Below are 25,172 nucleotides of genomic sequence, written 5' to 3' on the forward strand. Positions count from 1 at the left end.
ACAGAAGCTATTCTACTTGTTTTCTCAGAAGAAGGGGCCGTGTTTTAGAACAGACAGAAAATAAAAACATTTTATCCTCACCTTTAACTCTGGCAGATGTGGCCCAGGCAAGCATGTTAATATTCTTATTATTCCAATAATTAAAATACACAAATTGTTTTCTTATTCACACTTATTAATGCGTAGGTGAATCCATAAATCTTTCTACACAAATGTGTTTTTAAAAATGCACTGACTTTTCCATGGTGCTCATTACTGTGGTATCCAAGCACTTCACAAACATTAATTAAATTACTCTCATTAACACTTCTCTGGGGAAGGGAAGCATAATTATCCCTATTTTACAGATGGGGAAACAGAGCCCAGGAGAAATTAAATGACTTCCCCAATGTCATACAGGAAACCTCTTGCACAACAGAGAATAGAACCTCATTAGTATTGCTCACAAGGCCACAGTTCCTCACACTGAGAACAATAAAACAAATTCCCCATAAAATTCTACCCCACAGCAAATTTGACTTAATAGAATGAATACTCTCTCCCATTCCTTCCAGAGAGGCATGTGGAGTTGTGAGTATCATGCCACCAGGCTCCTCCTCTTCCACATTGGTACTCTCATCTATTCTGCAGTCTGTCCCTCCTTATCTTCATTACTGGTGTCCTTACTCATTCTCCTCTTTTCTATAATTTACTTTTATCTTTTTCAATTTGTAATAATACCTTAAATCAAAACATTCTTACTCAAGCACAATATTTTGAAAACAAAAAGTTTTACTAAGTGGCACAATGCCTAACTTTCTCCCACATAAAAGGACCATAAATCCCTTCAGAACAACCTCTGTGGGAATAGACAGGCCTTGCAGAGTATTAGAAAGGTCAGCAAACTCTTGGTATGTTGGACCAGTGAGGGGTAATGAGCTTCAGAGAACCCTCTCAGCCCTCTCTCATGACATTCAAAGATGGAACGCCAGATTCTCTTGAACCCTAATTTTTTCATACATCAGAGCCTCAGATCTCATGGGAATTTGTTTTGACCGTACAATACTGTCCATTTCAATCTGATGGGATGGTTCAATTAAAAAAAAATCTTTTTTACCCAATATACATTTGGAAGCAGCTTTAGAATATTTGCTTTTAAAGGGTGTTAGCTGTCTAACAGGAGTTAAATCTGGAGATGACAGTGCACATTGACAAATTGCTCACAAAGAGATAGCAAGGGAGCAGGAGAAGACCATGCGATTTATTAAGTGGATTATTAAAATGAAGTATATGTGCACACACACACACACACACACACACACACACACACACACACACTGCAGTTTTCCATTACACAAATGTCTATCCATATAAACATACGAATGCAATTTTTGAACTTCTACTAGAAGGCTTACCATAGTCTACTGATTCCAGAGTAGGCATTAAACAAAATGTGTCCCACTGATAGAGCATATTTTATTCATACAGAATATGATAGATATAATGTAAATACTTTTAGGATTGTAAACACATCCTTGATCCCCATTACCTGTCAATGCTAGGAGGCAACCTCACACAACACCCAAGCTCTTGCTGGACCAAGAAAATGAGAACTCAGATTCAGATCAGCCTACATGGTATAGCACACACAGCTTACTGGATTTTGGGGTAAAATTTGAAACCAAGATTGGCCTGAATTATAGGAGCTTAAACTACACTCTTATTTTTGGATTTTTTGTTTTCAATTGTACAAGTTTTATTAGTAGTTTTATACAAAACAATTTTTCAAGTGCTGGCAAGATTAGGTACTAGAGAAAAGAGAAAAATGGCCGCCGATTTTCTGGAGTTTTTTCCATCTGTTGCCCTCTCCTTCCACTTCCCTCCAAAAGGAATAGAACAGTAAGAGTTGAGGTTATACTGTCAACAGGAATTTTGGGAGTTTGATTTAAACTGACACATTTGTTTTTTAACTGCTACTTCAAGTAACTATTACTCACGAGTAGTCCCATTGAAGCCAATAATGTACTAATGTGTTTAAACTTAAACACATGTGTAAATGTTTGAAGGATCAGAGCCCCAGTGACTCTCACAAAGTGGCAGATGTGCTAGAGTGTTCTTTTTTCTATTCCTGTACATTATTGTGCATTTCTTTTGAAGTGGGAACAAAGTCTTTATGGCTACAAATGGCTACAAATTATTTAACCCAGCAACAAAAGCAGCTGTTCAAAAATTATTTAAAGTCATTTTTTTATTTACATTTTTATGTGGACGTGGGGGAAAAAAATGTAATGAGAGACTTCCATCAGGTTTTCGCTGCAATACTGAGGGCTTGGCTACACTCGAAACTTCAAAGCACTGCCGCGGGAGCGCTGCCATGGCAGCGCTTTGAAGTGTGAGTGTGGTCGCAGTGCCAGCGCTGGGAGAGAGCTCTCCCAGTGCTGCACGGACTCCACCTCCTCATGGGGATTAGCTTGCAGCGCTGGGAGCCCTGCTCCCAGTGCTGTGGCACTGTTTACACTGGCGCTTTACAGCGCTGTAACTTGCTGCACTCAGGGGTGTGTTTTTTTCACACCCCTGAGCGAGAAAGTTGCAGCGCTGTAAAGCGCCAGTGTAGCCAAAGCCTGAATGGAATACAGCTAAACTACTCACTGGTGGAATCTTTTAAGGACACAGATGGCTCTTATCTCCTGTTTATATACAGGGGAATTACAGGCTTAAAAATTCCTTGTGCATTCAGGGTAACATTGACCACAAACTGGGTTCAAGAATTCAGGTAGATGTTTCCACATAAAATGTGTCTAGATCTCTTATATGGAAAAGAGTTTGGTTATAAGAGTTTGACTACACATTTTAGAGCACTGACTGAATTTACTTTACACATGTGTAAAGTGTAGGGTTGCCAATTTTGGTTGGATGTATTCCTGGAGGTTTCCTCACATGACAAAATCTTTAATTACAGATTAAATCTTAAATTCCTGGAGATTCCAGGTCAATCCTGGAGGGTTGACAACCCTAGTAAAGTGCCATTGGCAGTAGGCAGAAGGCGCTCAACAGCACATGTGCTGCATGGTGTACAAAATCACCCCTTTCCTGGTATTTGCCTTCATTATTAACTGTAAGCAACATAAGAAACCTCTCCTGCGCATGCCTGTTTTCTCCTGCGTTTGCCTGTTCCTGAGGTTTCTTTGTATACCTGCCCTCACTTTACTTTGAAGCAGTGGAAGGCTCATACCTTTCTTTTATTGCTGGATTGGAGATTACAGGAACTACCTGGCTCAGGTGCATCAGCAGAAATAGCTCTGCGTCTTTATGCAAGGTCCTAGAACCTGACCGTTCTCACAACCATATACACTTAGGATGCTTTATAAATACAAACCAACAACAATAGAAGGTGAAATACACCTTTGACAGATCTTGATTGTAAGCTCTTGGAGCTGGGACCCTGGCTCTAATTCTTTTCTCATATCTGTGTAAACCGGGTATAATTCTATTGAAGAAATTAGGCCAGTATAAAATCAGCTCACACAAAAAGAGAATCGAGTCCACCATTGTCTTCTGTCTGTACAGCACCAAGCACACTACTGGAGCTTTATAAAAGACAAATAATCATCTAGTTTCCAAAGACAAAAGCCTTCCTTACGAAGACAACTGGTATATATGATCATTTCCTCAGGTAGAAAAATGAGGAAATGCCTCTTTGTGTTTGGCAGTTTTATGTAATAATGTTGTCCTGATTTTACACAAAAATCTTTATGAAATGACACAGTTAATTTTCCCTTGAATGGTTCTCATCCCTGAAGTCACCCTTCTTACCCCCATCATGCCCTTTGTCATGGTTACCACCTAATCATCCAGCCTTCCAGAGAAAAGAAGATGAGATTTTCTTTGGAGGATTTCAGGATAACTCCTAAAGGGCTGAATGTGCTGCCTCTGCAGTAATTTCATCCCCAAGAAGTGAAAGGTCATCACTTAAAATGTAGAGGAAAAAACGAGTCTGTTAATAAAAACCATTAGCAGATGTAATTCTACCACAGTCTTCCAGACAAAAGACATATTGTCTCGATCTGTATGGAGCAAATGTTCTATTCTTCGTACCCCTTTTCTTTTGGACTAGCATAACATGAAATACCTTTACAGTATTAAAACTAGACAGTCATGAGCACTCTGCACTATTAAATACTATGAGTAGCCACCTTACGTAGAAGCTACAATGAAAATATTAAAGTACACTAAGGAAGGTTTAATGCACAAGATCAAACCTAAGACCAAACTGAATGAACTAAAAGTATGCCTTAGAAATCTCAAAACTAATATTTTACTTTCTATCAGAACTGTTTACTGTGCTGTATGTAACTAACTCCTAGAAAGGGATTTGTAGACAAAAAAAGGAAAAAGCCTCTCCAGGAAGAAGAGTGAGTCCATGGATAACACACACATGCTGTAATGCTTACCTCTATTGCCAGTGACTTGGGAAACAAATACAGGAGACTGGAAATCAGTTTCCATCCCAATATAATAATCAGAGCTAGAGCTTTGCAGAGGGACTTTTGGCATATCTCTCTACATCTACATCTATATCTATATCTATATATGGCGGGGGTCCTTCTATATTGGTTACTGTGTTACCTTAAATAAAATAAGCTTTATAGCTTAATATACATGTTCTTTGTCTAAAAAATTAAATTGGGCAAGAAAAACTATACATGGTGCCTGTCCCATCCCTTCCCCTTCCTTAATTGAGCCTCACGGAAACTTGAGATTAAAATGCTTGCTTCTGAATATTTTCTTTTTCAGGTACATTTTTCTACAGCAGTTGAAATAATTGACTTTTTTTTTTAAAGAAAAAAGGAAAGAAAAGCATGGTACAAAGTACTACAGGTCTCAAATGTTCTGCATTGAAAAAACAAATTACTAATGCAAAAGTTTCCCTCCATTCACAACTTCCAAAAGGTAGTGATGCATGCAAACCTCATTTTTGACCCCTCAGAAGACACACATATTTCTACAGTCACGAAAAAAATCTCAATACAAAAATCAAGGTTAGGAGTGAAACAAACAAGTCAACCTTTTAATGCCTTTAGGCTTTTAAAGTATCTTCACTGGACATTTGACTTAGGACCCAGTGAAAAGAATGGGGCTAGTCCCACCTTTTGGAGCTGTTGTTTCGGGCTATTTGCAGGTGGTTGTCATCGCACTGGTTACACTGAATTCACATTTTCTCACAACCATAACAGTTAGGAGTTGAGTGGTGGGTTTTCTTATATGAAAAACTGATACTGGGAAAATCTTTTTCACTAGGAGGGTGGTGAAGCACTGGAATGGGTTACCTAGAGCGGTGGTGGAATCTCCTTCCTTAGAGGTTTTTAAGGTCAGGCTTGACAAAGCCCTGGTTGGGATGCTTTAGTTGGGAATTGGTCCTGCTTTGAGCAGGGGGTTGGACTAGATGACCTCCTGAGGTCCCTTCCAACCCAGATATTCTATGATTCTATATTTTCCAAAGACGAAACACATCACTTGGATGGGAGGTTATGAAATATTGGACCTGAAAAACACATAATTAGGACATATTGAAAAACTATTTTAGGTAATTGTCAAGGGGTTCTAATTATGTATTTTTTCTCTCAATGAGGCTACGTCTAGACTACCCACCGTATCGGCGGGTTAAAATCGATTGCTTGGGGATCGATATATCGCATCACATCTAGACGCGATATATCGATCCCCGAGCGCGCTTATATCGATTCCGGAACTCCACCAACCCCAACGGAGTTGCGGAATCGACAGGGGGAGCCGAGGACATCGATCCCGCGCGGTGAGGATGGGCGAGTAATCCGATCTTAGATATTCGACTTCAGCTACGTTATTCACATAGCTGAAGTTGCGTATCTAAGATCGATTTCCCCCCGTAGTGTAGACCAGCCCTGAGTCTTGTAGAGTGGATTGCTGATGACTAAGACACTTGGCTTCATAGGTGGGGAGAAACAAAATACCATACCAAAGTAATTTTTAAAAACAATACAAGATTTCTAACAGCTTTTCTGCAAAATGTGTAGCACATACAAAATACATGGTGGTGCAGTACAAATGTCTGCCTAAGGCCAATGCTGCAAGGCACACACCTTTTCATTTAATCTATATTGCACGTTCATTAGCAGTTATTAGTTCTTATTCAACAATTCTGCTAGAAGCAAATGCATTGAGAAAACACTTGGATCAAGCCTAACTAAATCTTTTAAAAAGAACAAAGCAATTGACACATCTGGTAAAAGTAGAGCTACCCTAAAAGAGAAATTGTCTTTCTTCAGATTGACTATACAGTAACTCAAGCATAAATACAGGCAAAAGAATACATACATTTGCAATATTATTATTTCGCTTGGTTTTGATTGGTGAAGCTTTTAGCTTTCATTTTTCTTTGTTGAGAGTTTGGATAACAATGAAACCTATACAGCTGGAAACAGATTATGTTCAGTTTGTTGACCACACAATTTTCATTAGATTAAACAGGACAGTATTTCAGGTGAGATGCAATTTCAAAATGAGGTTATGGAAATTACTGTATATAGGTATTCAAATATGTAAGTATACAGACGGGTCTAAGGCTTAAGGAGTTTATATCTTGTCCAACTTTGTGGATCTATTTGTGCACCATTCTCCAGAGGGGTCTTTAATTGGGTGATGATGTGCTGGGATTTCCTCTCATATCTAGTTATGATAATTATATTGCATATCCTCCAATCTCAAAGTAGTTTTCAAAGAAGCATGGTTTCGTGGCTCAGGCACTAGACTTGGACTCTGTTCTCAGCTCTGCCACAGACTTCCTGTGTGCCCTTGGGCGATGAATTTAATCCCTTTGTGCCTCATTGCCCTATTTGTAAAGTGGGATTCAAAGGAAGTAGGATCAGACCCTATATGAATTTACCACAGATGCCCAAAACTGGCCTTGCAGGTAGTACTCCCTGCTCATGAGGAACATCTGGGCTGCTTCCAATCCTCCTCTCTCATTTCCCAAATCAGCAGAGAGTGCCCTCAAGAAGAAATGCCCCATCTTGTGCCACAGAGCTGTCTTCTGGCCATTCAAGGAGCAGCTTTAATGAGCTTTGAAGAGAATAGAGTCTGTCAAATCTTTCATGGCTGGAAGAATGATGACTGCAATGCAGACTGAGAAGTGTCGGAGTGTACATGTAAAGGGGTAAAAATGGAAATCCACAGGACTCTGATGGGAATATTAAGGTGTTCCAAGAAAAGAGCAGAAATTACTAAATCTGTTAACACAGGACACACATATACATGATTCAACTATGTGATTCTATGAAGATTATTATGAAGCAAAAAGGCCCCTTTTTTAGCGCAGTGCACAGGGATTTATACACTATTGCTATTAATGATTTCTCCTGGACTGCTATGATCAAGGAAAAAGAAACGTGGTATCTTACATTGTTGATGACAAGAGGCGCTCCGAAAGAGAAAGCTTCTAGTATGGCATTTTTTCAATGTGAAGTCAGAGTCTTCTATAAAAGATCCTTGTTCATGAGAAAGGAAAACTGGATAAAATAAAGCTGACACAAATGTGTAGCCTTGTGGAGTTTGTTTGGATATTTCCCCAAAAACTAAAATCACTGGTAACAAAACGAGTGAACAGTTATTGTAACAAAACAAGAAAAATTGGAAACAGTGAATCACCAGGCTTAGCTAAACCAAGTTGCATAATCAATTATAGCATTAATTCCAGGTAGGGTAAAGGGTTTAAATTTACTCTTATACCATTATGAAACCTAGACTTCTTATCCTTTGTCTTTTAACATAAATACTTAGCATTATGGGAAGACTGGTACACTGACCAAAACTCATACCCATTGTGCCTTCCCACAGTATCTCCTTATTCATTAAAGAGCAAAGTTAAGAAATTTAACGTAGTCTGAGAAGCCTGAATTCATACTTATCAATGTAATAAATAATAGTAAAAATTAAGACTGGTATAGGGCTGGATTCTCATCTCAGCCAAATTAATTTAGAGCAACTGGAAAATTCCCCTGTGTAGAAGGAAAGTCGGTGAGCGCAAAACTGGTGATAACTCCTGCACTGACTCTGCTGCCAGGAATACTTGAGGCCAGACATAAGGGGAGGCAGGGTTGTGTCAAGGGAGGAGAGGAGGAGTGTGGCAGAGCAAAGCTGCCCTAGAGCAGATTCCACACTAGCCATCCCCCCCGCAGCTTTAATTTAACTGGGTCAAGCTCTCTTTAAGCCCCCAAGGGTCTAAACTCTGTTCACATGCAGAACTCAGTTGATATATGACCATACACTGACCTGCACCTCTCTGAAGCTACTGCTATCTTCTCCAGAATCTCAGCTTCCATTTTTAAAACAGAGTATTGTCTCTCAAAATATGACCCAGGTGTCACCAATGCAGAGATAAGTCTGAAGAGAGCCTGGAACAATAGCTCTAAGAGGTGTGAATGGTCCCATTCATCTCAGGTGAGGCATTAGTTCATACTCCAATGACAGTAATTTAAACATCACATTGTTAACTATTTAATCCCTCATGTAAAAAAGGAGGAAGAATCACAGATACCCACAATTTATGGTGAGAGACATTCCCTTCTGGTGCATTCGTGACTTGTCCCCACCCTTTTGCACCCTCCCAAAGAGCCAAGCCTGTGGGCACATTCAAGACCAATGGAGGAGTTCAAGAAGCCTAGTGAAACTTAGAGAGTCCCATGATCAGTTCTGCAGAAAAGTACCTGGGGATTACAGCGGAAGAGAAGCGGGATATGAGTCAGCAGTGTGCCCTTGTCGCCAAGAAGGCTAACGGCATATTGGGCTGCTTAGTAGGAGCACTGCCAGCAGATCAAGGGAAGTGATTATTCTCCTGTATTCGGCACTGGTGAGGCCACATCTGGAGTATTGTGTCCAGTTTTGGGGCTCCTACTACAGAAAGAATGTGGACAAATTGGAGCGAGTCCAGCAGAGTGCAACAAAAATGATCAGGGGGTTGGGGCACATGACTTATGAGGAGAGGCTAAGGGAACTGGGCTTGTTTGTCTGCAGAAGAGAAGAGTGAGGTGGGATTTGATAGCAGCCTTCAATTCCCTGAAGGGGGGTTCCAAAGAGGATGGAACTTGGCTGTTCTCAGTGGTGGCAGATGACAGAACAAGGCGCAATGGTCTCAAGTTGCAGTGGGGTAGGTACAGGTTGGATATTAGGAAACACTATTTCATTAGGAGGGTGGAAAAGAGAAGACTGAGAGGGGACATGATAGCAGTTTTCAGGTATCTAAAAGGGTGTCATCAGGAGGAGGGAGAAAACTTGTTCACCTTAGCCTCCAATGATAGAACAAGAAGCAATGGGCTTAAACTGCAGCAAGGGAGATTTAGGTTGGACATTAGGAAAAAGTTCCTAACTGTCAGGGTAGTTAAACACTGGAATAGATTGCCTAGGGAAGTTGTGGAATCTCCATCTCTGGAGATATTTAAGAGTAGGTTAGATAAATGTCTATTAGGGATGGTCTAGACAGTATTTGGTCCTGCCATGAGGGCAGGGGACTGGACTCGATGACCTCTCAAGGTCCCTTCCAGTCCTAGAGTCTATGAGTCTATGAATAGGTTCACTGGAATGGGTTACCTAGGGAGGTGGTGGAATCTCGATCCTTAGAGGTTTTTAAGGCCCGGCTTGACAAAGCCCTGGCTGGGATGATTTAGTTGGTGTTGGTCCTGCTTTGAGCACGGAGATGGACTAGATGACTTCCTGAGGTCTCTTCCAATCCTAATCTATGATTCTATGAATGTCACTACTTGCAGGAGTAAGCGCTAACCCCGGTAGTGAATGTTTGCGAGATAAGTCACTAAAATTGGATAAGCAGTGTTTCAGGTAATCAACAGAATACTTAATGTATTTACAGATGTCTGAAAGGGATAAAGAGGTGTGTGTGCAGTGCTTTTCAGCTCAGATCCCCTTCAGTGTCAGAGCCCAATTTGAAAATATCATCATGGTGGGAAAACCTAATTTGAAAATTATGATGTCATCTGGAGCCAGAGTTTACTCACAATGAGTGGTTGCATTGACTTCAGCAGGACTATTTGTGGAACACGGTACTATTCAACTTGAATAAGGGTGGCAGAATCTGTCCGCTTAAAGAGTAAGTGGAACACATGCTGACATGCACACCATGAAACTGAATGCTCAAAGTTACCTTGACAGGGATTTGAAAATTTTGCAGTGAATGGTGAATAGTCATTAGACCAAGGCCCTGATTCTGAAAACATTTATGCACATGTTTAGCTCTACACACTGTGAGTAAACCCAGTAACTTCAACAGAACTGTACTCATAGTAAGTAAAGTTAAGTATGTGCTTAAGTATGTGCAGGACATGGGTCCAAGTAGGTATATCTCTCACTACCAGCTTACAATTGCAGAAGGGCAGGACGTTGGCCTTTCCCTATTCATCCTGTTTCTGCACAAAACTGAGGTCTCTGGGTGGGAAAACAGGTCCACAGATGTGCACTTTCCTCTGGCAACTCTTACTGAGAGCACAGAATTTTTGTGTGGCAATAACAGCCTACACAAATATCAAGCCCAGTTTGCTGCATTACTCCTGTCTTACACTGGTAGAAATACAAAACTGGAATAACAAAGTGATACCATCTTTGTACTGATAAGAAACCTAGGGGGAAAAACTAGGCACATTATTCAGTTTTAACAGGTAGTAAATGTGCAGTTAAAAATGTCCGTATGATCAACGCCCCCTTCTTCCTCTTCTCCCCACGGTAAACAGCTCTCAAACCCCACCCATACCCCCTGTGTTTTAGCTAATAAAAACTTGGCTTTATTACTTGAAAAAGACTTGAGATTCGGGACCCTGGCTAGTAAGAGAAGGTTTACTTGTCCAATAGCCTTCCCATTGCTGTACTTAAACATTGTTGCTCATGGGGCAGTATACAGTAACTGAACGAGAAGGATATAATCTCTTGTGTGCTCTGATTTAAACTTGTTTCTAACTGAAATAACAAGAAAACCATTTTCAAAGTAAAATCACACTGAAGTTGTCCATTTCTCAGAGAACAAAATAATTTTCTAAGCTAAGTATCTTTGTTAATAGGTTAAACTATGCTCCACGCTCTGTATGTTTCTTAAATTTTATCCTTTTTTCAACAAAAATGTCATGATTTTGTTGGGTGAGGCTTTATAATGATCTAAAATAGATAAGTGGAAAATGATGGAAAAGAGACTCTCAATGAGAAAAGACCACTCTAGGAATATATTATGGTATTACTCTAATTAAATGGTCAGTCACCATTCACAGAAGCTGATTATGAATCAAGAAACTGCAGCAGCTTGGTTTGGTGTGGAGCCAGTCATGAGAAGAAATACTGTATCCTGGAAGGGGAGAAAGTGACTGAGTGGCTTCCAGTATCCCCCATAGACTGAATACAGCTTGAAAGTACTACAGAAAATTTTCTACCTGCAAAATTACTATAGATTGTAGAGTAGGCATCCAATAATCATTCAGAAAAACACTGTTGTGGATAGTTGCCTAATTAATGCACAGAGAAGTGTGGAAACCCCAGAAAGTACAAAATAGATAGATTAACTTGTAAGAGGAAAGAGCTGTGGAAGCAATGGAGAAGTGTGACAAGACGAAATGAATACTTGATTGCAATTATAAGGTTGTTTTTAAGGATATCCTTAAGCCAGAAGAACTCTTTTATAGCCTCTCAGCTTGTAAAAATCTAGCTAGAGAGAAAAGGCAAACACATCCTTCCTTTTTTTTTTCCTTCCCAGTGGCAGAATATAAACACTCACTCTCTCTCACACTCACACTTTTTCTGTCACACACACACACACACACACACACACACAGAGGGATTAGGTTTCTAGAGAGCTAGGATGTTCAAAGTCCATTGTAATAATTTATTAGATCATTAAGGGGGCTAAGCAGAAGGAAGATTATCATAAGATGTAGAAGGTGCAACTGGATGTCAAGAATAGCTTTGGCACAATGAGTCATACTGTTTGATGCAACAAGTTTCTTCCACTTCTCAAATAGTATTATGAAAAGTCAAAGTATGTACACATGAAGATATTCATGGTACCATTTTGTGCTATGGTCAGGATAGCCAAAGCCCCACCATTTTCATCTTGTCCATATAAATTTGAATATAAGAACTAAGGAATTAGATGACTGAGATCTGCCTGGAGACAGGACTGAGTGTTCTACCAGTGTATATCTGTATGAGTGGCCTGATAATGGTGCTCAAGCTAGAGTTTATGCCACAGATATATTTATATATTACAAATATTTTGCACTTCTATAGTGTCTTCCATCCGAGTTTATCAAAGTGCTTTACTAGCATTAATAAATTAATCCTCACAAGAACCAGAGGAGTTCAGAAAGTATTATCCCAATAATACAAATAGGAAATCAAGACCAGGTGTACACTGCAGGGACTATAGTGACATAGCAATAGCACCACAGCTATACAGACATAACCCGTAGTCACAGCCTACGGCAATGGAAGGGGTTTTTCCAATGCTGTAGGAACAGCACCTCCCCCAGTGACAGCAGTATTCTTCCAACGACCTAGCTGTGTCACTCCTGGGGTTAGATCAGCATAGCTATGATGCTCTGGGGTGTGGATTTCTCGCACTCCTGAGCACCAGACTTACCTCAACCTAATTTTTAAGTACAGACGAAGCCTAGAACACAGAAAGATCAGGTGACTTGTCCAAGGTCAAATAGAAGCCTGTAGAACAGCCAGGAACAGAACCCTCCAGTCCCATGCCAAAACTACATCTTTGTTTTTGTACTTCTATTGAAAAAACAGGCTAGAGCACCTACAAAGTCAAGCTCTAAACTTAAGACAGAGAAGTATTTAACTGTTTGGATAGGAAACAGATCTGAACTGTTACCTCTGGGACTTTAATGTTCCCAACACTGAAGCAGATGTTATCAAAAAGCCTGGGAAGGGTGTGTACACCACGCAGCCTCCACGCAAGGGGAGGGGGTGCAAGCCAAGCACAGGTTCAACACTATCCCTGATGGGATCCCTTTATAGTGAATTCCCAAATACCCTTATTTCAAATATGTACTTTATTGCAATCCATGTCTTTAAATTCAATTTTCTGTGTTGGATTAGAAAGCATATCATTTCACTACTTGTCAGAAGATTTTGTTTAGCTACTTTGTATTGTTTAATAATTTATAAACATATATCTAAGAAGACTATCAATAAATTATGAAAGATAACAAAATATCATTTTCCATGAGAATGACTCATCTAAAAAAACACCACCACCACTCTGTTAAATATTCAAAGTCTCCTTCCAAAAAAAATAGCTCATAGGAGTCTATGAATACAGCCTAGAATGCAAAAAATTATAATGAAACAAGTGATTTGAAACCTCAAAGTCAGTTTTCTGTGAACTGTTTTAATATAAGGCAGAATGATTTTGAAATATTCATGTGAACCAACCAATGTATTCATAAGAAACAAAAAAGAATGGTCACTATATACTTTTCTTTGTAAGATCTGATTTACAGAAACTTTATTCATTACACATACTTACGAGTCAAATCTTACTGCACACTCTCTATTACATACATACACACGAACTCCTGCATATCAAAGCATGTGAGCTGATTTTTCTCACTTTCTTGAAAAAAAATATCTATGAATAGAGTTAGTTTGTGAATGCTTTCTGAAGCAGAGTAATCCTCTTACAGCAGCTCTTAATCTGGCTATGTTTGAGCAGATGATAAACTTTGTTTAGCTTTCTAGTGCAGCTACTAAATCCAGTGAAATAAAACTAATACACATCTTATTGAATTTGTGACACAATTAAGGTGCACAAAGTGACAGCTACAAGAATGTCTAAATTAGGACACTGACCTGACTGTTTAAGGAAGAATGCAGGATCCATTACTAGACTAAATGGGCAGGGGGGAGGGGGAAATCAGCTTTTCCCTTTCCCTCACCTTTAATTCTAAAAAGAAAGAAGAAAAATTGCTTCTAACTCTGGGGATTCCTGGAACTTCCTTGGTGCAATATGTTTGGCCCTTGGTTTCAGAGGGTATGAAAGGCCTGGGGATACTCCCAGTACATGCATACAGAGAGTGAGAACATGCTGACCAACAATGCCATCTCACAAAGCAGAGTGCTGCAACGTGTGTTTCACCCCGAGAACCGATTTTCTCAATGCTATTCAGAATTCTGTTGGCAGCAGCGAAGCTGTTGAGAATCATGCCTATTTCATGTTGGTACTTCTTGGGAGAGCTATGAGCAACAGCAGAGGTAGGCACTGGAGTTAGTTACATGATATGTAAACCTAAAAAATTAAAGCTAGGGCAAAGGTAGATTAGCAGAGACCTCTTTTTCCCTCCCCTCACAGCAGCCAGGAGGTTCTGGAGCATAGGATAGATTAGGGCAGATCCTTTCAGTGCGGTCTTCTTTCTCCCTGCAACACACACTATTTAGAGGAAGAAAAGGTGGAGGTGTAAGTGAATAGTAAATTTTTCATGCCCGAGTATTACTCATACAAAATATACACATTAAGATAAGCCCTTCTCTGCCCCACATGCAGAATAAGTGCTAAATTATTGTATTTGAAAATGTGAATATAAACTTCTTACAACTTGCTTCCACTGGATTTGTGCACACCCATCCAAAAGGAGAATACGGCCTTAAGACAGCAGACCCAGTTAAGCAAACTCACAGGCATAAATCTTTCACTGTTGTGATCCTTGTTCCCAGAGGTGTTCAGTTATCACCATGGTGATGAGCACGACATAAAAGCCTAGGCAGAGAGAGATTGATATCTTCTCCACCCAACTCTTTGTTTACTTTCCCTTGTTGTTTTTAAGGCTAATTTAAACTGCAATCTCCTTTGAGGAGAGATCTGTCATTTAAATTTGTCTACAAAGCACCATGTACACTTCTGGCAGTGTATTAATTAATAGTAATTAATAATGATGTGATACACTACTGAAATTACAGGAAACATGCTTGATTTGCTATTAAGTTTTCCCCCCAATTAACAAGAATGACCCAGCCCTTCTCAGATAAAAGGGGAGGACTGTTGAAACTCTTAATTTACTTGTATGAGCCACATACCACTCTTGATCTGCTCACATAATTACCCATGTTAGTCGGAGCTGCATATGTAGATCAGATAGCCCTATGGGATTTATTCTCCTGTCAGGTTTTCTAGACCCTATGCAAGTGAAACTGCTATTAACTTCAATATGAGTTTTACCTGCCTAAAAAATACTGCAGGATCAGCCAGGAATGTGCTTGTGAACTCTCATTAACTTTATTAACTCATTAAAGTTGATGGGAGTTATGTAAATATGTGGAGGAGGAGAAGCAGGAAATAACTCCCACTACGAATGTAATTTCAGATCAGCAATGCCAAATATGGCATTAAATATAGTCCTTGATCTTTCTGTGTTTGGTATACTGGTTTGAACCATTAAGGAACCCTAATCAGTGAAAGGGTTTCAAATAACGTTTTAACAAATGAAACCAAACCAAATGTATTTACATACTGGCTAATATGCAATTTATTCATCTGAAAAGAAATTTTAAAAATGCAAGAAAAACTAAGTCATCATCAGCCTGCCGCCGCTCTGGGGTTTCCACCGCCGGCTCCTTGCCAGCTGGGGTTTCAGCCCACCACAAGCCTGGGGTTCCTTCCCCCAGGCCAGCAGCGGGTGCTGAGTGGGATTGGCAGCAGGATCCCGGATGGCCAGGGACCAGCAGCGGGAACCCCAGAGCGGCAGTGGGCTGAGCAGTTCAGCCCGTCCCACGTGTCATCAAAAATCAGCTCGTGTGCCACCTATGCTGACCTTTGGGATAGAGCATGCTCCAAAGCTCTGTGAGAATGAAATATGCACAGCACTGGGAACTCTGAAGGGATGGAACCTTGAGAGATTTTAGCTGGTAAACTCTAGAAAGTCTCTCCTGAACATGTACAAATTGTGATTTTTTTTTCCCCTCCAAAGACTTGTAACATGGCCAAATTTAGCCCCACCAGCTACCAGCTCCACTCACCTGCCGATCTGGGGTTCCAGCCGGTTACCAACTGATCACTCGGAAGGCTGTGTGCAGCTTAAAGTATCTAAATACGTACTACCAGTCCTTGGAAAACTCAGCAAGGAAAAGCAAGGGCCAAGGATCACACTAAACTAATAAGATCTGCATTTTAGTTTAATTTTAAATAAAGCTTCTGAAACATTTTGAAAACCTTGTTTACTTTACGTATAGACTCACAGACTCAGACTCTAGGACTGGAAGGGACCTCGAGAGGTCATCGAGTCCAGTCCCCTGCCCTCATGGCAGGACCAAATACTGTCTAGACCATCCCTATATATATAACAATAGTTTGGTCATATATTATAGACTTATACAGAGACCATCTGAAAAACGTTAAAATATATTACCGGCACATGAGGCCTTAAATTAGAATGTATACATGAAGATTCGGCACACCACTGCTGAAAGATTGCTGACCCCTGTTCTATCCCCTCATGGCTCCTAGTGTTCACCAGAATGCACAAGAGCCATCCCCACAAAGCAAATGAGCATATTTAATCCAGCACAGAGCGACAGCGTTGCACAGGCACACTTAATGCTGGCATTTTCTAACTTTTGAGTGGTTGACTTTGCAAACTTATACAATTCTGTTCTTCTATCACTGTGTGTGTGTGTGTGTGTGTGTGTGTGTGTGTGTGTGTAATAGAACAGCTTCAAGTTTTTTCTATTTGCAAGGCCTTTCACTGAATGAGATTTCAATCATCTGAGAAGGGGGGTCTGGATCGGTATAATTTTATGTTTTTTGGTGTCACCAAACATCTAATCGTCATTTACACAAACCACGCAAAGGGACAAAAAGTCACAATGAACTACACAACTACAACCCTCATGGTTTATGTGTTGTGTTTTTATGAACTGAGTATATTGTAAGCCACCTCTTAATACCATAAGATATTTACTCAATTGATATTTTTAACAATGATACTTACTTGTGAAATATACTGCATTGGATATACATTTTCATACTTTATAAAAACTGATAACACTGGTATGTTAGGTAACATTTTTGTTAGTAATATGCTACTAACTGAAACTTGAAAACATTAAGGCCACACCTTCAACAGAAGATTTAGTTGTAATACTGTATTCTGCATGTGTTGTGTTTATAAAGTCTACTTGAGGAGACGTGTTAGCCTTACACCTCTCACTCGTATCAAGAGATTTTCATCCATGTATCGACAGTAGTATAGTATACAGCACTTAGACATTGTTTCACCAACACTATTCCTTCTTCAAAAATTTACTTAAAATTTACAGAAACTGAACACACATGCTTTGGTTTTAAAAAGGATATCCATACATACTGAATGATGTTGCCAACCCTCAGTATCTTAGACTTATTTATGCAAAAGTAGAATTAAAAAAACCTTTCAACTTAGGATCTAGCAGGTAAGACAAATTCAAATTCAGATCACTGTGATTCTTCTAACAGACACTGACATACCCACTCCTCTACCTAATCATTTACGATGCTGTCCTGGACACCGGTGCCAGGTAGTAGAGGGGGCATACAAACAGTCCCGTTAATCTCTTGTACCAGTGCACCACACTGCTGCTCCTGAGCCTGGGTGTGTCTGGAGGTAGCACGTTCCACAGAGCTGCTATGGGCCACCCCTATAGATGTGAGTGGGATGGTGTAGAGCCTTGAGTCTAGCTCTTCTCCCCACAACCCAGTGTGCTGAGCAGTGTAGTTATGTCAACATGTTGGGAAATGTATACTGTGACTCGGACAGACACAGACCCCACACAGATTACTTCCTCCCAGAGCGGTGGGCAGGTGATGACTACGCAAGTCCCAGTTTCTCTCCCGGGCTGCTCCAGGGAAGTGCCTTTCTTTGGACTAGATTACAGACTAGCCCTTCCATAGCTATTCTGCCAGTTACAGAGCTGTACGCTATGTCCAACTGCACAACATGACTTTGTTGAACCAGAACTAGCAGATACATCACTTCTCATCATATCCAACCTTGCTTCTAACTCACTTAGAAAACTGGAACTACAACAAAGCCCAAGGCAAATAAGGAACAGAGAGGCATTCTGTACAAAGTGACATTTTTGTTGTTGTTGTTGTACAAATAGTTTCAAATTGAAACATTTCCAAACATTACAGGCCTTTGGTTTTAATAAGATAATGAATTTATAGCCACTTCTTTTTGTCTAAACAAACACATGCAATTTAATTTTATTAACTCTGTCCTCGCTAGAAAAAAGTCATTCAGAGAAATGTCTATCAGATGCCACAGTTCAGATCTTTACATTTCAGTTAACCCCTACTTCTGACAGCTCAGACACAAACTGTGCTGCAAGACAGTATCAACTTGCCTTCTGAGCCAACTGGCCCAATCTCAACAAGTTAATTTTATTTAATTAAAAAGACTTTTGCTAAAACTATCATCAATAGTGACTTTTTCCCATTACTAACGCTTGCTCCACACACACACATTTTGTTTCTATTTCATTATTTTGTCTAGAGCTGTGATTTTTTTTTCCAATTGAAATAGTTAAATTGGTACAACCTCCTCCTCTCCACAATGTGGACACACACATTGGTTTAATACACACACCCCTACCCACAGGACTGGATAAAAATAAATTCTGCTCCTCTTGTACTGCTCCTGTCCTCGTGTACTACCCCACTTGGGCATGTGAGGAGCCCTGGGTCTCTGAGCTACTCTCTTCCTCTAGCATCCTTAAAAATAATTGGCCTGGGCTGCTCTCTCCTTATGATCCTATTAAAAGGAGCAGCGGTACTTGAACTGATCTGCTTCCTCCTCCTCCTCCATCCCGTTGTTACTGAAATATCGAGTCTGCCTAGCTGAGAGCCAATTAACAGCCTGACAGGGATAAGGAAAAATGCTTTATTCTGCAGAAAAAGGAGAGCCTGTACCTTGGTACAAAAGACTCTGTCTTACACAAATTTCACAAACCTTTTATACACATTTAGACAAAGACCCTTGCGTGTTAATACTTGATTGGTAAGTGTAAAATTTTATGTTCCCCTTATTTAAGTAGAACTAACTGGTTTGAAGCAGGATCTTCCTGCTTTGAGGCAGAGGCAAAAATGCAAGCTACTGTGTCCATGAGCAGTATTTACTCCCCTGCCACCTACTGTCCGCTTGTAATCTATTAAGGGAGGTCAGCTAGCTTTCACACTGTCCAGAAGCTCCCCAACTATTCAGCCACTGAGCTATTTTGCTCACCCTAGGTGACCAGCTGAGTGGGCTTGTCAAGTCTCAATTAGAACAGAAACACTTACATGACAAAATTATGAGTTACTTTATTCAAACCTCACAGACACAAATTAAGCACACAGGCCTACTCTACCTACATGGGTAAACTTCCATTGACCTCTGTGAAATTCTGCCTGTGTAATAACTGCGGGATTAGACTCTAAAAATAAAATACTTTTTGCAGCCAATTATATAATGATTTTCAATATAAGAATTCTTAAGGGCCATGTAAAGACATCAGTTTTAAACCATATTCTCACTGGTGTCGAGTGAGAATTCTTCTTCAAAATAATCAGTAACATGATATGGTTTTCAAAGCACAAATGAAATATAAAGTCTCACATTTGATACTTTTTTCACATTCCACTCTCCTTCCTCCTACTACTGTGTCTTTTAAGGGCATCTTCTACATATTAGTGTTTCCTTCCTCAAGTAAACTGAGCCAGCAGTCAAGCGATGCCAACAACATTTCTTTCCTAAATACCTAGATTTGCCTGATCTCCAGGCTGCTCATATCCTCTCCATGGAAGGATCTCTCTCTCTTCTCTGTGTGCTCTGACATCTCTCTTACACAGCCTCAGGATGATCTGGCTTAACTTCATAACATTTGGGTTCACTATTAAAGGTGAATTATTTCTAGGCTAGCTAGGAAAATCTCCTACAGACTTAAATTTTTCCTAAGCACTAAGATAAATGTAAAAAAAAACACATCACCCCCTTCATTAAAAACCCAATAGGAAAGAAAACTTTAGCTGCACAGAGCTTCCTAGCCACTGGGCGTGTGAAAACGGAGGGATTTATGGGTACACCAAGGAGAAAGAGGGTACGGCTTTCCAATCACCAATCCATGGGGACCCCAGTACTGTGGTTTCATTGATTTTAAAGTATCTGATTCTGCAGAACTCAGAGGCCCGTTCCTCCATGGCCAACTGGCACATGTAAGATGCTTGCTGCAATTGACTCCTTGGACACACATGTAATCTGACTCTCCCTTAGGAAAAGAGATTGTACAAGGTACAAATTTTCACTGGACGTTAGGCAGCAATGACAAGCAACAATGCTAGAGAAAAATGGTGGGTGGGGTAATAAAAAACTTTTATTTAATGGGACCAACATGACTACAATAACACTGCAAGCAACAGTGCTGATAGGGCACAAGCCCAGAGCTGGGGGTAGACCTAACATTAGATAATCCCCCATAATAAAATCTGTGCAGTCCCAATCTCTTTGAGTTCATACCAAGGGACTCCTGCAGGCTTGTGACAGTGAGAGACTAATGTAGAGAAAGCTGGGAGTTACTCTGTTGTTTTTGCTTTCCTTAAAACAACACAGGGGCATAGGGGCTGAATTTCCAGTAGTCAACAGGGCCCTACATTGGTAATGGTACTTAGTTTTCTCTCTCTCACACACATATGGACACACAAGCAAATCCGTATTGGTTCCAAGGGCAACAGGGAATCCGGCCACAGGGAAACACAGTTCCAGATATTGTGGTATATTTCCTGCAGCCCAAGGCAAAATTGTCCTTAACCTGAGAATGCTTTTTTAACTGCCATTTCCCTTGAGAGTCACTAGCTACTTGTTTTCTCATCCCCTTGGATTTTTAAGCTCTGAAGTTTTAACACGCATTCGAGCCAATACATGAAGATGGTTCCAGCTGATCAGCTCCACTGCAGAGGAGTAGCCAACCAGCCTGCCTGATCCCACCAGCAAGGAGAGATATGGATTAGGGCCTGCCAGCTCCCCTTTGGCCAGAGTCATCAAGGGACCAACTAAGTTCTGTCAGACGATTCATGGGAGCCAGCCAGTATGCTAATCTTCTGGAAGGTTTCTGCATCAGAAGTGTGGAAGCACAAGAGACACCCTATCATACTCTTAGGGAAGAAAAAGCATAAGGCTATTTTGGCCATGTCAACAACAAAACTAACATGACTGGTAATAAACATGCAACGAGTTAAAGAATTCACATTTAAATGTATTTATTTCTTTTATGTTTTATATATACTCATATGGTGTCAGATACTTTATATCCACAAATATACAACATGGACTCAGCTAGTTAAAAAAAATTAGGTCAAGGGTAAGGTTACTAGAGAACAAGTTTTTAATTAAAAGTTTATAATTAGATTGTCCAGAAAAAAGCCTCTGCTTTTTATTGAGAAAAAAAAACAGAATAAAAGAACTGAATTGCTGGGTTCCGAGAGAACACCTTTGCTACCAATATGCATTGTACCATTTCAGGCATTTTTATGCCATCTATATGTTAACTGAAATACCATGAATTATTTCCTGAAGCTGTAATCCTTTCTCATGAAAATAAAACAACAAATCAAGATACTTTAACCTCCCCATAGAAAAAAAGCCTTTTGTGGGTCATTCTGAACAGAGGACTAGTAGATCTCAGTAACAAAATGGATGTACTTTCTTGGCTGAAGTGTCTTGCAACTTGCACACAACACATTTTGTTGCATGTTTAGCCACGAAACCATCATACATTAAAGTAAGTCTGTACCAACATTTTACTGTTATTTTTCTTCTGAGATACTATTCGGCAGCATAGCATTGCCTCTCATTGTTATGCAGGCAGCATTCACCTATTTTACCCAATCAGCCTGGCAAGTTCAAAGCCATCTCCATTCAGTTGACCTGCTTAGCCGAGGTGTTCCAATAGCTAGGCTGAAAATGGTTTCTGGCTGTTTCCATTCAAATTAAATTGATGTTACTGGGACCCTAACATCCTCTTAAGATAGCTACTGTTTATCATTACAATTACCTGGCAGCTTCTTACATCCCGGGCAATCTAACTGTTTTCTTAGAGTACAAATTTATTTGGATCTGAACTTCTATTCTCATATGTATGGTAAGACTAATTACTCAAATGCTTTTTATTTTCACATTTTTGCATTATACATATATTGCAGCATCATAATATATTGCAGCATCATAATGGATAAGGAATAAATATTCAAAAAATTATTTCTATTGGTATCCAGTAAAGATACTAGGTGTCATAACAACACTTGTCAAAAAGAATGTCAGTTGCAACAGAACAGAAATTATGGGTAGGAAATTTTACTCATCCACCTTTAAGTTTGTTTCAAGGAGGAGGGAAAATATATCCATATGCTGTGATCCAAGGGTGAAATATTCATACATGACTAAATTAGAATTGCTTCAGTTACAGTCACTCTCTCTTTTATTCACATAGCATCAGCTTTAGTTAATAAAATTGTACTGCTCTGATATATGACTTTATTTTCACTCACTAAAAATAAAATCTAAAATCCCTACATTATGGTCAGTGCATAGTTCTGGTCTGACTTGAAATGATTTGCTGTTCAATGCCCACATGTTGTTTATCTGCCATCTATAAATCTCATGCTAGCGGCGTTAAATCATGACCCAAATGAAGTCAATGGCAAACCTCCTATTGACTTCAATGAAACTAGGATTTCACCTTGGGGACATTCACTTACCTACAATAAAAAGGGGACACCAATCCAAAGCTCTAGGTCTCCTCGACTCAAGTTACAAAAATTAAATTAAAAAATAGAAGCTTTCACCACTCACAACCTACAGAACTGATCCCAGTACAGAACATAGGCACCATTTGTGTCTTAACAACATGAGACACACAATTTGTATTCTATTTAAAAGTACCTGTGGTACTTCAGTGCAGATGAATAGCTAACAACCTTTCCTCCAACACCCCTCAAAGAAAAAAGCATTGGTAAAGCACTGATCCCAGAGAAAAGCTGAAAGACTGATTGACATGTCAGATTCATTTTTTTCTTTTCTTTTCAGAAGTACCTTTTACTTCCAGGAAATAAACATGATTTTGATATGTCACTCCTCTGGACAACATTCAAACATAAATGGGTCAACCCAAAATTCTACTTTACATTTTAAAAGGAAACGCTTTTCATACAGATAATTTTTTTAAAATGAAAATTATTATTACATTATAACCGCCGTATAACAGAAAATAATACAGCACACACTCAATTCATAGATTTCAAGGCCTGAAGGGATTATCCAGTCTGACCTCCTGTTTAACATAGGGTCACAGAACTTCCCCAAAATAATCCCTACATCATATATCTCTTAGAAAAACACTCAATAATGATTTACAAATTGCTAACAATGGAGAACCCACCACTACCCTTGATGAATTGTTCCAAAGGTTAACTACGCTCACTGTAGAAAATGTATGTTTTCTTTCTGGTCTGAATTTGCCTAGCTTCAACTTACAGCCATTGGCTCATGTTATACCCTTCTCTGACAGACTGAAGAACCCATTATTAAATATTTGCACCCCATTAGGTACTTATAGACTGATCAAGACACCCTTAACCTTCTCTTTATAAACAGATCGAGCTCCTTGAGTCTATCACTCTGAGGCATGTTTTCTAATCCTTTAATCATTCTTGTGGCTCTTCTCTGAATCATCTCCGATTTTTCTAACATTCTTCTTGAATTGTGGACACCACAGCTGAACAGTATTCCAGCAGTAGTTGCACCAATGTCAATATACAGGTAAAATAAACTCTCTTCTCCTACTCAAGATTCCCTTAATATGCATCTAAGGATCACATTAGTGCTTTTGGTCACAGTGTTGCACTGGAAGCTCATGTTCAGCTGATTATCCACCATAACTGCAAAATCTTTTTCAGAGTCACTGCTTCTCGGGATAGAACAAAGAATGTAGGCCACACTGCATAAGTATGGCCTACATTCTTTGTTCTCAGATGTATATACTTACATTTGGCCATAGCAGAATGCATTTTGTTATCTTGCACCCAGCTTACCTGATAGCTCTGAATCAGACACCTATCCTCTTCACTAATTACCACTCCCCCGATTTGTTTGTCATCTCATAGACTTTAAAGCCAGAAGGGGCCATCGTGATCATCTAATCCAGGGGTCAGTAACCTCTGGCACACGGCTCGCTAAGGTAAGTAACCTGGCAGGCCAGGCCAGTTTGTTTATCTGCCGCATCGGCAGGTTCGGTGGACCGCAGCTCCCACTGGCCACGGTTCACTGTCCCAGGCCAATGCGAGAGGCAGGAAGCTGTGGCCAGCACATTCCTCGGCCCACGCCGCTTCCAGCATCCCCCATTGGCCTGGGACGGCGAACTGTGGCCAGTGGGAGCCGCAGTCCGCCGAACCTGCCGACGCAGCAGGTAAACAAACTGGCCCCGCCCGCCAGAGTGCTTACTCTGGCGAGCCGCGTGCCAGAGGTTGCCGACCCCTGAACTAGTCCGATCTCCTGCACATTACAGGCCACAGAAGCTCACCTCCCATTCCTGTAACAGACCCCTAACCTCTGGCTGAATTACTGAAGTCCTCAAACCATGATTTAAAGACTTCGCATTAGAGAAGCCACCATTTACTGTAGTTTAAACATGCAAGTGACCCATGCTTCACAGGAAAGCAAAAAACTCCCAGGATCTCTGTCAATCTGAGCTGGGGGCAGGGCTGGTGCAACCATTTAGGCGGACTAGGCGGTTGCCTAAGGTGCCGAGATTTGGGGGCGCCAAAAAGCGCCTCTCAATTTTTTTTTTAAATGGTTGAGCAGCCACTGTTGCTGGGACAGAGAGGGAGTCTGAGCTGCTGGCGGCAGCCGGCAGCCCAGGGCGTCCCCTGGGTCAGGGCGCCGCCGCGGCAGCTGGCAGCCCAGGGGCCCCCTGGGTCAGGGCGCCGCCGCGGCAGCTGGCAGCCCAGGGAAACCCCGGGCCGCCGGCTGCCGCAGAGGCGCACTGACCCTGGGTCAGTGTGCACCGCCACGGCAGCCAGCAGCCCAGGGGCCCCCCGGGTCAGGGCGCCGCCGCGGTAGCCGGCAGCCCAGGGTGTCCCCCAGGTCAGGGTGCCACCG

The 25,172-nt window shown here is 40.6% G+C and overlaps 1 protein-coding gene across 1 annotated transcript in view; it reads right to left on the reverse strand.

Moving 5' to 3' along the window:
• The window catches only part of LOC127046725 (guanine nucleotide-binding protein G(q) subunit alpha), a 229,312-nt gene that overhangs the window by 163,600 nt on the left and 40,540 nt on the right, over window positions 1–25,172 (reverse strand). The gene's annotated exons all lie outside the window — the stretch shown is intronic.

Source organism: Gopherus flavomarginatus, chromosome 3, assembly GCF_025201925.1.
Source record: "Gopherus flavomarginatus isolate rGopFla2 chromosome 3, rGopFla2.mat.asm, whole genome shotgun sequence".
NCBI lineage: Eukaryota > Metazoa > Chordata > Testudines > Testudinidae > Gopherus > Gopherus flavomarginatus.